This window comes from Oncorhynchus clarkii, chromosome 5, assembly GCF_045791955.1.
Source record: "Oncorhynchus clarkii lewisi isolate Uvic-CL-2024 chromosome 5, UVic_Ocla_1.0, whole genome shotgun sequence".
Taxonomy (NCBI): domain Eukaryota; kingdom Metazoa; phylum Chordata; class Actinopteri; order Salmoniformes; family Salmonidae; genus Oncorhynchus; species Oncorhynchus clarkii.
The window spans coordinates 76,193,607-76,205,221 of record NC_092151.1 but is presented as its reverse complement, the minus strand read 5'-3'; the positions used below and the strand labels follow the sequence as shown (position 1 = coordinate 76,205,221).

The 11,615-nt window shown below is 44.3% G+C and overlaps 1 pseudogene; it reads right to left on the bottom strand.

Moving 5' to 3' along the window:
* LOC139409759 (BTB/POZ domain-containing protein 8-like) overlaps positions 1–11,615 on the bottom strand; it is a 32,692-nt pseudogene that overhangs the window by 5,527 nt on the left and 15,550 nt on the right.

The window sequence follows — 11,615 nt, the reverse complement described above, 5'->3', positions numbered from 1 at the left end:
CTGCATGAGAGGAGAAACATATTTCAATAGTTTGGCCCGGTGAGATGATGTTAGGATTTGTATTGGAAGAAACACACATGCACGCATGGACGCACACACGTCCACACGCGCGTGCAAACACACACGGTTTCTCACCCTGGTTCTCAGCTGAGCCTGTTGGTGTGCTCATCCCCTTTGTGTCTGCTCTGGCTCCTGTTCCTACAGTTGTTGTTCTTCCTGTAGCGGAGAGCTTGGCTTTATTGGCCTCTCTGGTGCTAGGCTTATTGGTAGGGCTGATCAGGGAGATGAAGAAACCATGAAGTCAAAAGAACAGCACCGGAGAACAGAAAATTAATCCTGACACTCACAAAATGAAAGCCATTTTAATTGCTTAAAAATATGTTTAATTTAGGACAATAACAACAATCATTCAATAAAGGATACAAAATCACAGGGTCTGATCACACTAAGGGATGAAAGCGCATAAACCTCAAAAGACCATGGCATTAACAAGTACTGCAATGTATCGTTTCACCCATCTCTGTATGGACTAGCAATTACCACTATATAACAGTGGGGGGCAGCAGAGTTATTTCTACCATTTCTCAGGGATGGTCTACCAAAATTGGATGTTCTGATATCGGGTGCAGTGCTGCTTACCTGTTGGTCTTTGTGGTGTCTTTTTTCTGGGGGGGTTTGGTCAGTGGAGATTTGGTCAGAACTTTAGCCTGGGTTTTTGTCTTAAGATCTAAAACACAGAGGATCGTTATAGTGTGTTTAACCAAACACTGATATTTATTGTTGGAAACGGTCTCATTTCAGAAAATGAAAACTGCTCACTTAGAATGAGGGATTAAGAGGCAGAATTCATTTATACAGTTTACTGGGGACAAATAGAGCAACAATAAACAGGCAGTTTTGAGGGGAGAAATGCTAATTGAACTCATGAAATTCTCAAACAAAGTACAGAGATGATTCCATTATAAGGAGAGCTAACAAGGATGTGAGAGCTAGAGGCTAGGAACTGATATTAGTACTGCACATCAAAGCCAAAATATTGCAAAATCAGAGCCAATAACATAGAGCTGGAGTAGAGTAGATAGATGGGATGACTGGGCTGGTTAGAGAGAGGGAGGGAGGGAGAGCATATGGCACTCTGTCTCTCCCTTTCTCTGTTGAATGAAAAGGAGGGACAGACCGGCTGAGGCCCTATACTCTAATCTACACCTTATTGAGTCCTTTTTGCACACATACAGTCAGTGCATTCGGAAAGTTTACACATTTTGTTACGTTACAGCCTTATTCTAAAATGGGTTAAATTGTTTTCTTCCCTTGTCAATCTACACACAATACCCCATAACAACAAAGCAAAAACATGTTTTTAGAAATGTTTGCAAATGTATTAAAAATAAATATTCTGACCCTTTACTCAGTACTTTGTTGAAGCACCTTTGAAAGCGATTGCAGCCTCAAGTCTTCTTGGGTATGACACTACAAGCTTGGTACACCTGTATTTGGTGAAGTTTTCCCGCATTTTTCTCCGCAGATTCTGTCAAACTCTGTCAGGTTGGGTGGGGAGCATCACTGCACAGCTATTTTCAGGTCTCTCCTGAGATGTTAGAACGGGTTCAAGTCCGGAGATGCTGCCACCACCATGTTCCATCGTAGGGATGGTGCCAGGTTTCAGGTCCGGAGATGCTGCCACCACCATGTTCCATCGTAGGGATGGTGCCAGGTTTCAGGTCCGGAGATGCTGCCACCACCATGTTCCATCGTAGGGATGGTGCCAGGCTTCAGGTCCGGAGATGCTGCCACCACCATGTTCCATCGTAGGGATGGTGCCAGGCTTCAGGTCCGGAGATGCTGCCACCACCATGTTCCATCGTAGGGATGGTGCCAGGTTTCAGGTCCGGAGATGCTGCCACCACCATGTTCCATCGTAGGGATGGTGTCAGGTTTCAGGTCCGGAGATGCTGCCACCACCATGTTCCATCATAGGGATGGTGCCAGGTTTCCTCCAGTTGTGATGCTTGGCATTCAGGCCAAAGAGATCAATTTTGGTTTCATCAGACCAGAGAATCTTGTTTCTCATGGTGTGAGAGTCTTTAGGTGCCTTTTGGCGAACTCCAAGCGGGCCGACATGTGCCTTTTACTGAGGAGTTGCTCCCGTCTGGCCTCTCTACCATAAAGGCCTGATTGGTGGAGTGCTGCAGAGATGGTTGTCCTTCTGGAAAGTTGTCCCATCTCCATAGAGGAACTCTGGAGGTATTTCAGAGTGACCATCAGATTCTTGGTCACCTCCCTGACCAAGGCCCTTCTCCCCCGATTGCTCAGTTTGGCCGGGTGGTCAGCTCTAGGAAGAGTCTTGTGGGTTCCAAACACTGTGTACCTGGGGAGCTTCAATGCTGCATAAATGTTTTCGTACCCTTCCCCAGATCTGTTCCTTGACACAATCCTGTCTCGGAGCTCGACGGACAATTCCTTCGACCTCATGGCTTGGTTTTTGCTCTGACATGCACTGTCAACTGTGGGACCTTATATAGACAGGTGTGTGCCTTTCCAAATAATGTCCAATCAATTGAATTTACCACAGGTGGACTCCAATCAAGTTGTAGAACCATCTAAAGGATGGTACATTTAAACAGGATGTACCTGAGCTCAATTTTGAGGCTAATAGCAAAGGGTCTTCTGGTATTTCTGTTTTTTATTTTTAATACGTTACAAAAAATCTAAAAAAATCTATTTTCACTTTGTAATTGACGGGTATTGTGTATAGATTGATGAGGAAAAAGTTTTACTTAATACATATTAAAATAAGCCTGTAACGTAACAGAATATGGAAAAAGTCAAGTGGTCTGATTACTTTCCGAAGGCACTGTACACCCACACACACTCACACAAAAACACAAACACAAGCTCTCATACACACACACACACACACACACACTAAGCTTTAGACATTGAACAATCAATGCTTCCCATTTCTATACTGTTTAGACCCACTGTGTCTGTATATATTGTATACTTGACATAGCTCACTGTAATATATATATTGTTGTACATATCATTCATAGTATATCTTTGTGTACATTAATCCCATGCACATAAGCACAGATAGTTTTTGGGATTATTGTTATAGTGTTATTTGGATTGTTAAGAACAGTTAACAGTCAGTTAAGAACAAATCCTTATTTTCAATGACAGCCTAGGAACAATGGGTTAACTGCCTTGTTCATGGGCTGAATGACAGATATTTACCTTGTCAGCTCAGGGATTCGATCTTGCAACCTTTCGGTTACTAGTCCAACGCTCTAACCACTAAGCTACCTGCCGCCCCTCTGGGATAAAGCATAACTCATTTAAATCACTCTGCTACTTATTCTTCACAAAACCTGCTACCATTCATTTCTGAATCAAGCTAATTTTTCAGACACTCTAACTTTCTGCCATAAAATCTAATTAATGTCATCATAACAATGAGTGAATTAACCTAGCGTCAAAACTGGTTAGAATCACGTCATTACAGAGTCCTTATCACAACGTCATTACAGCGTTATTATCACAACGTCATTACAATGTAATTACAACATCATTATGTCTTTTCAACAGTTTTTTCCCTACTGGGAGGCAACTTAATAACATTGGATGTTAGACAAGGGAAGTACAGTTTCCCAGCTGGCAAAATGAGTTGAAAATCATTAAAGTCATTATAATGTATTTTCAACCAGTTTTGCCCACTGGGGAGCAAGTTAATTATGTTGGATGTTAGACCAGACCTGGCATGGTGGGGCAGTTGCGTGGGCTTCCGGAACTGTTGTCAGGAGAGGCACTGCCGGATGTGGAGGGGGTGGTAGTTGCGGGGTGGGCCGTGCTGCTGTCTGCCCCCTGAAGAGAGTCACCCTTCCCTGCTGTATTCTTCTGCAGCTTCCCTGGCCTGGCCTGAGCTGTGGAGGTGGTGCCTGGGGGAGAGGTCTTGGGCCTGGCTCCAGGGTTAGGGCTAGGCTTCCTGTCCTGGTCCTTAGTCCCCTTCCCACCTGTTGGGGACCCCCTGGGTCCGTTAGCGGTGGCTACCTCCCTCCTAGCCCCCCCTGGGCCAGCCGTACCGTTGAGCACTGGTTTGGCTGATGCGGAGGTTGTAGTCTTGGCTTTAGCCGTGGTGCTCTGGTCGCCTGGCTGCTTGGTCTTGACGTTCTTTGCCCTGAATGGGCCAGTGTCTCCAGGCTTGGTAGCACCAGTCCCTCTCCCTGCGGTGGATGGGAGGCCTGGCGTCCCCAGCCCGTCTGACTTCATGGTGGCTGATGATGGAACTGCAGTGCAACTTCCTTTCCCTGTGTTCCTGATGACCCAAATGGTTCTGTGGACAAGAGGTCTTTCACAAGGAGCTGCAGGAACTCAAGGGCATCTTACACCCCTCGGCTGCTAGAGAGAGAGAGAGAGGGGAGAGGTTTGAATGGAAAGATCAGATCACACAACATCATTTAGGATAATGGAGTAGTAGCCTACAGACTTGATTCAACAACTAAAGACTTGGATGAAGCAAGTTCGATCTAACCTGCAATTACCTATAATTAACCTGTGATAGAGAAAGTGATTAGCACTGATTTTCGCAGATAGTGGCTAAAAAGGTTTTTCATTATATGTTGGTTTACATACATTAGTTGAATCAATGCACTAATTGTAAGTTAATTGCAATAAGAGCATCTTCTAAATTCCCAAAAGCAAATGTTAATTCAATAGGATTAAATAATACTGGTGAGGATGCCTGCATGTGACTGACCTGTATTGTACACTCAGGCTTGTAAAACAAAAGCAACCCTCATCACATATTTCCAGGTTCTGTCTGCCTTGTGTTACTGTTCATAAGTCTGATACGACACAAGGTCTGTGTGTTTATCACTCTGAGTGAGGCCCACTCTAGTGTTTCGACCATTCACATTTCTGTGTCAGTGTGCAGTAATTACAGACTTTTAAAAGTCACCATCCTAGATCATAATCGCACCGTTACATTTACATTTGAGTCATTGAGCACTTAGATGCTCTCATCCAGAGTAAAGTATAATCAGTGCATGCAACTAAATAGGCATCATAACCACATATCATAATCATTACATAGGTGTGTCTGTGTTATAGATGGGAACACGTCACACAAGTAAGTTTTAACAATACAAGAGAGTAATAAAACAATAACTAGTCAATTAAATAATAAATAAGCTTTTATAATGCATTACCTTTGAGCTGGTGAATACAGGCTTTCCCCAAAGTCTTCTACTGTTTATTTTATCAAAAGCACCTATGGAAGAGGCATAATTAAATAAACACATAATTAAAACAACACATTTTAAACTTGGTTAAATTACAATCACATTCGAAAACCTTCAAAGCACAGTACTCATCCAAAAAACAGGTCGCCACAAACATCTTTCAAGACACATTGACCTAGTTCTGTTTTGCATTCTCAACACCAGGAGCATTCAATTTGATGGGTATTTTCCATGTGAACTGTACCAACATTTCCCTGAGATATCAAATCCATGACATGTGCATTGAAGAGACGATACTGCAACGAGGCTATTCCACCTAAGGCTTCCTGATTTTGATTTTAATGAGATACAGAAGGTGAAACAATGTGGAGAGGCTTTCATTTAATCAATGAAACATCAGTCAATTGTGACATCTGACCAAGAAAAGACTTCACAGCACATCCTTCCATTTCCCAGAGATACTCCAAATGAAGACCAAACCGATGCACCGGAATGTAGTTGAGTGCGTGTGTGACTGTGTGACTGTGTGTGTCTGTGTTGGATGTGTATGATGTGACGTGTGTGACTACATTACCTTATGCAACTATGCATATTAATTCTACGTGCCTTGTCATGAGTATGTGCATGCGTACGTGTGAGCTATGTTAGTGACAGAGAGATTTCGACAGTATGGAATGTCAGTGGAATTTTAAAACCACGTTCAATAAATAATTCATGCTATGCATTTCAATGGATCACAAAGCTATACAGTCAAAACAAAGCCGTGCATTATTTGTTTCTCAGCGAATGTATATAATTATGTGTAAAATCCACAAATCCAACCCTCCACCCCAGCCCTTTATTACAATACAGAAGAGAACATGGTGCAGTTTTAGCCTAGTTGCTATCTACAAATTGGCTGAAAATGGGGTGAGTGACTGACTGACCCTCTTCCTCGCCCAAACAACAAATGGACCTCAGGTCGTGTCTGTTTGTGCTCTGTTTTGTTCTGCAGCTGTGCTGAAAGCAGACATTTAATGTCTGATGTTACCCAGAGGCAGCAGCAGCAGTAACATATGCTTCATGGGCTTTGGTTCCTTCCTCTCGAATCATGCAGAGACAGAGCCTGTGCTTCATGGCTGTAGCCCGGTCCCAGATCTGTTTGTGCTGTCTCTTGCCATTTCCTATGGTCATTGTCACTGTAGCCTGGTCCCAGATCTGTTTGTGCTGTCACTTGCCATCTCCTATGGTCATTGTCATGCCAAGCAAGATCAAACAAATTGAACATATCTCTAATATCCCATCTGAGCTTAGAGAAACAGAGCTCTGGCTGTCTTCTGCAGTGAGAGACAGATCAGTTCACCTCCCAACTACAGCTAAAGCCCCGTAGAATAAAGATGTCCTCCCTTCTCTTACCTGCCAGTATCCTCTCTCTGTGCTTGGAGGGTAGGGTCTCCCATCCCCGCATGTGGCAGACAGAGTAGAATGACTGGAGCAGGAAGGTCCACAGCCTAGCGCGCAGAGCACCAATCTTTTGCCTAAATGGCTGGTTGAGAGAGGAGAGGAGAGAGGGAGAGAGGAAGAGAGGGAGGGAGGGAGGGAGGGAGGGAGGGAGGGAGGGAGGGAGGGAGGGAGGGGGAAGAGAGAGAGAGAGCTCTAGCAAATCAGCAGCTGCTTAAAAGGACCCATCACCATGGTAACCACCCCTCCTTCCTCTCTCACTCTCCATCTCTCTCCCTCTCTCTTGCAGAATCCCCTTGAGCTAAATGGATGATGTCATCAGCTGAGGCTACTCCTACCTCCTCCACATCGCCTCAATGTTTATAAAAAAACAGAGCTGGAGGGTAGGGAGAAGCTCTCTTTCATACACAAATCGTCCCTCCCGTCCTCACTCAATTCAATTCAAGGCGCTTTATTGGCATGGGAAACATATGTTAACATTGCCAACGCAAGTGAAGTAGATAATATACAAAAGTGAAATAAACAATCAAAATGAACAGTAAACAATACGCTCACTCACTCTCTCCCTTCCTCTCCCACTCTCTGGCTCTCATCCCCTCTGACTACTGGCCACAAGTAACACAGAGACAGATTAGAGAAGGCCACTCCCATGCCTCATCATGCTTTCTCTCTCTCTCTCTCTCTCTGTCTCTCTCTCTCTCTCTCTCTCTCTAATCCATCCTGCCATATTCCCTGTCGGGATGTATGATTTAACCCAGACAGCCTAACCCTGCCTGCAGCCTATACAGCTCTAACCAAGCCAGGCTGTCTACAGTCTGCACCCTTTAGCGGTGTCACACTCCCCTGGGAGTAATTACATGGGCTTAACGGGGCTCTGGAACTACACTACATGACCAAAAGTATGTGGACACCTGCTCACCGAACATCTCATTCCGAAATCATTAATATGGAGTTGGTTCCCCCTTTGCTGCTATAACAGCCTCCACTCTTTGGGAAGGCTTTCCACTAGATGTTGGAACATTGCTGCAGGGACTTGTTTCCATTTAGCCACAAGAGCATTAGTGAGGTCGGGCCCTGATGCGGGGCGATTAGACCTGGCTCGCAGTTGGTGTTCCAATTCATTCCAAAGGTGTTCGATGGGAATGAGGTCAGGGCTCTGTGAAGGCCAGTCAAATTCTTCCACACCAATCTCAACAAACCATTTTTGTGTGGCCCTCTCTTTGTGCACAGGTGCATTGTCATGCGGAAACAGGAAAGGGCCTTCCCCAAACTGTTGCCACAAAGTTGGAAGCACAGTATCGTCTAGAATCTCATTGAATGATGTACTGTTATGATTTCCCTTCACTGGAATTAAGGGGCCTGAACCATGAAAAACAGCCCCTGACTATTATTCCTCCTCCACCAAACTTTACAGTTGGCACTATGCAGTCGGGCAGGAAGCGTTCTCCTGGCATCCGCCAAACCCAGATTCATCCGTTAGACTGCCAGACGGTGAAGTCATCACTCCAGAGAACGAGTTTCCACTGCTCCAGAATTCAATGGTGGCAAGCTTTACACCACTCCAGCCGACGCTTGGCATTGCACATGGTGATCTTAGGCATGTGAAACCCATTTCATGAAGCTCCCAACGAACAGTTCTTGTGCTGACGTTGCTTCCAGATGCAGTTTTGGAACTCGGTAGTGAGGGTTACAACTGAGGACAGATGATTTTTTACTGAGCTCTTCAGTAAGGTCATTCTACTGCCAATGTTTGTCTATGGAGATTGCATGGCTTTGTGCTCGATTTTATATACCTGTCAGCAACGGATGGCTGAAATAGCCGTCACCAGTGCTAAGCTACGCTTCATCTCTTCTCCGGCCTGAGTCTGGCCACGATACTTGGTCCACATCACAAGATAGGTTTTCTCTTGCCAAACATCAAGGGAAGAATCTCCTAGCATGGCGTATCCAACCTTGGACAGAGGCAACCTCCATGTCCCCACATAGACCATATTTACAATTGCAGTCTCTTGTACATCTGGTAAACAAGCGTCCTCGTCCTCCATGATGTCTTTGCCTTTCCACTCTGTACAGAATTCAAACACAGTATGTGTTCAGCATAGGAACTGTAAACAATGTACAAAAAAATGTAGTACAGCATGATAACCTTATTCATTCAATGCAGTGCAGTAAATGGATGGCTTAGAGTTACAAATGTTCATGCAATACTATGAAGTCATACGTATTTTACAGTACATTACTGTAATGCTAAAATAGTCATTAGATTGTTGCATACCTGTTCTCATTTCTGAAGGTTCGAATTATGGACGCCACTGTAAATCGACTCAAATTGGGCTGGACTCTCAGTCCAGCCTCTCTCATGGTCAAACCGTGGTTGATCACATGATCAACAAATTTTGCCCTAATCTCATTAGAGATGCCTCTCCTTCCTTCTCTTCTTTGCCCTCGTCCTCTTCCTCTCCCTCCTACTCCTCTTGCTCTCTGTCCATTGTTGGCATCCATTGTTCAAAACAGGTAATCTGACCGTTGACCTATTTATAGGCCTATACTACAGTAAAGCAGTGATTGGTTAGTGATCAGTTAAGCTATTAGTGTTTGCACATGTGAGCAGTGTGTGTGTGACCTGGTGAATAAGTGTAGCATTTTGATTGGTTGTGTTTGGAAAAGGAAAGCAAGTCACTTCCTGTTAGATTTTTGTGTTTTAGGTTGAGAATTGTGTGTAGTATTTTGAAAAAAGTGTTTTATGCAATTGACAACAGAGTCAAAGGCTGAGAAATAGCTTATGGTTTTTCACATTTGGTGTGTAGTTTTGCACTTTGAGTGAGAGGTTTCAAAAATCGTGTGACATGAAAAGATTTTGTGTGTAAGCAGTTGGAAAAAACTGTAAGCAATAAGGCCCGAGGAGGTGTGGTATATGGCCAATATACCACTGCTAAGGACTGTTCATAGGCACAGCCCTTAACCGTGGTATATAGGCGATATACCACAACCCCCCGAGGTGCCTTATTTCTATTAAATTGCTTAAGTAGAACACTTTTTACACCATACAGATAATAACAAAACTTGAAAAACAACTATAACCAACAATTATTATTAATCAGTCAACGCTAGTAGTAATGTACTAGCGTTACTAGCGTTACCCCCACTACCCTTGCCACCACTGCTGAAAAAACTCCTAGGGGCAACACTGCATTCGGCTAGATTATAATCACAAATCAGACTCCCACATTAACTAAATCAGACCAATTTCAGAGGCTGATTAGAATAATCCTTTAGGAAACTCATCGTCACCACAGCTGTATACATGAACTGTGACTGTGATAACAGTGTGGAATGATTCTAGAGGTTGGCGACTAAGCAAGGGGATTGTAAATGTGTATTCCTATCAGGGCAGTCAGACACAGTACGTTGGCATATTATGAGGACAGACACCCACTGAATTAAATAGAACACTTACATCAAATATGCAGACACCAATGATACAAATATCTGTGACTGGGACTGCACCAAGAACATTTAGTGCTGTCTCAGCATGCAGCAGGATGTTTGTGTATGTTGTGTGTGTCTGTCGTATGTTGTGTGTGTATGTATCGTATGTTGTGTGTGTTGTATATTGTGTGTGTGTCTGCCTTATGTTGTGTGTGTCGGTTGTATGTTGTGTGTGTCTGTCGTATGTTGTGTGTGTATGTATCGTATGTTGTGTGTGTCGTATGTTGTGTGTGTCATATGTTGTGTGTGTCGTTCGTATGTTGTGTGTGTCTGTTGTATGTTGTCTGTGTGCTGTGTGTGTGTCTGTAGTATGTTGTGTGTGTCTGTCATATGTTGTATGTGTGTCGTATGTTGTGTTTGTGTCTGTCATATGTTCTGTGTGTCTGTCATATGTTGTATGTGTGTCGTATGTTGTGTTTGTGTCCGTCATATGCTGTTTGTGTCTGTCGTATGTTGTGTGTGTCTGTCGTATGTTGTGTGTGTCTGTCATATGTTGTGTGTGTCTGTTATATGTTGTGTTGTTTGTCATATGTTGTGTGTGTTGTATATTGTGTGTGTGTCATATGTTGTGTCTGTATGTATCGTATGTTGTGTGTGTCTGTCGTATGTTGTGTGTGTCGGTCATATGTTTTGTGTGTCTGTTGTATGTTGTGTGTGTGTGTGTCGTATGTTGTGTGTGTATGTATCGTATGTTGTGTACTGGCGACACCGTGCGCTTAACCGCATAACACGGTGCCTGCCCAGTAACGCGCTGCTTATAATAAGCACGGGGAGTGAGCTTAGCTCCACCCCCCACCTGGCTTAGCTCCACCCCTCGTGTGCCCCCCCAATTTTTTGGGGGGGCTGTCTCTCGTACCTGTCGCACTGCCGTGCTGCCTCCTCATATCGCCGCCGCTCAGCTTTCGCTGCGTCCAGCTCTGCTTTGGGGCGGCGATATTCCCCAGCCTGTGCCCAGGGTCCCTCTCCGTTCAGTATCTCCTCCCATGTCCAGGAGTCCTGTGATACCGGCCGCTGTTGCTGCTGCTGCTGCCGCTGCCGTCGCTGTTTTCTACCACGCCGCTTGGTCCTTGGTTGGTGGGTGATTCTGTCACGGTCGTCCTCCTCTTCATCTGAAGAGGAGAGGCGAGATGGATTGGAAGACCAAAATGCGGCGTGGTAAGTGTCCATGGTAAATCTTTAATAAAGAAAGACTGAACACTATACAAACGAGTAACAAAAACAATAAACCAAATTCGACCGTGAAGCTACAAAATGAGACCTGTGCTGACACAAGCCACTGACATAGACAATCACCCACAAACAAACAGTGCAACCCAGGCTACCTAAGTATTATTCTCAATCAGAGACAACTAATGACACCTGCCTCTGATTGAGAACCATACTAGGCTGAAAACATAGAAATGTCCCAAAACATAGAAAAACAAACATAGACTGCCCACCCAACTC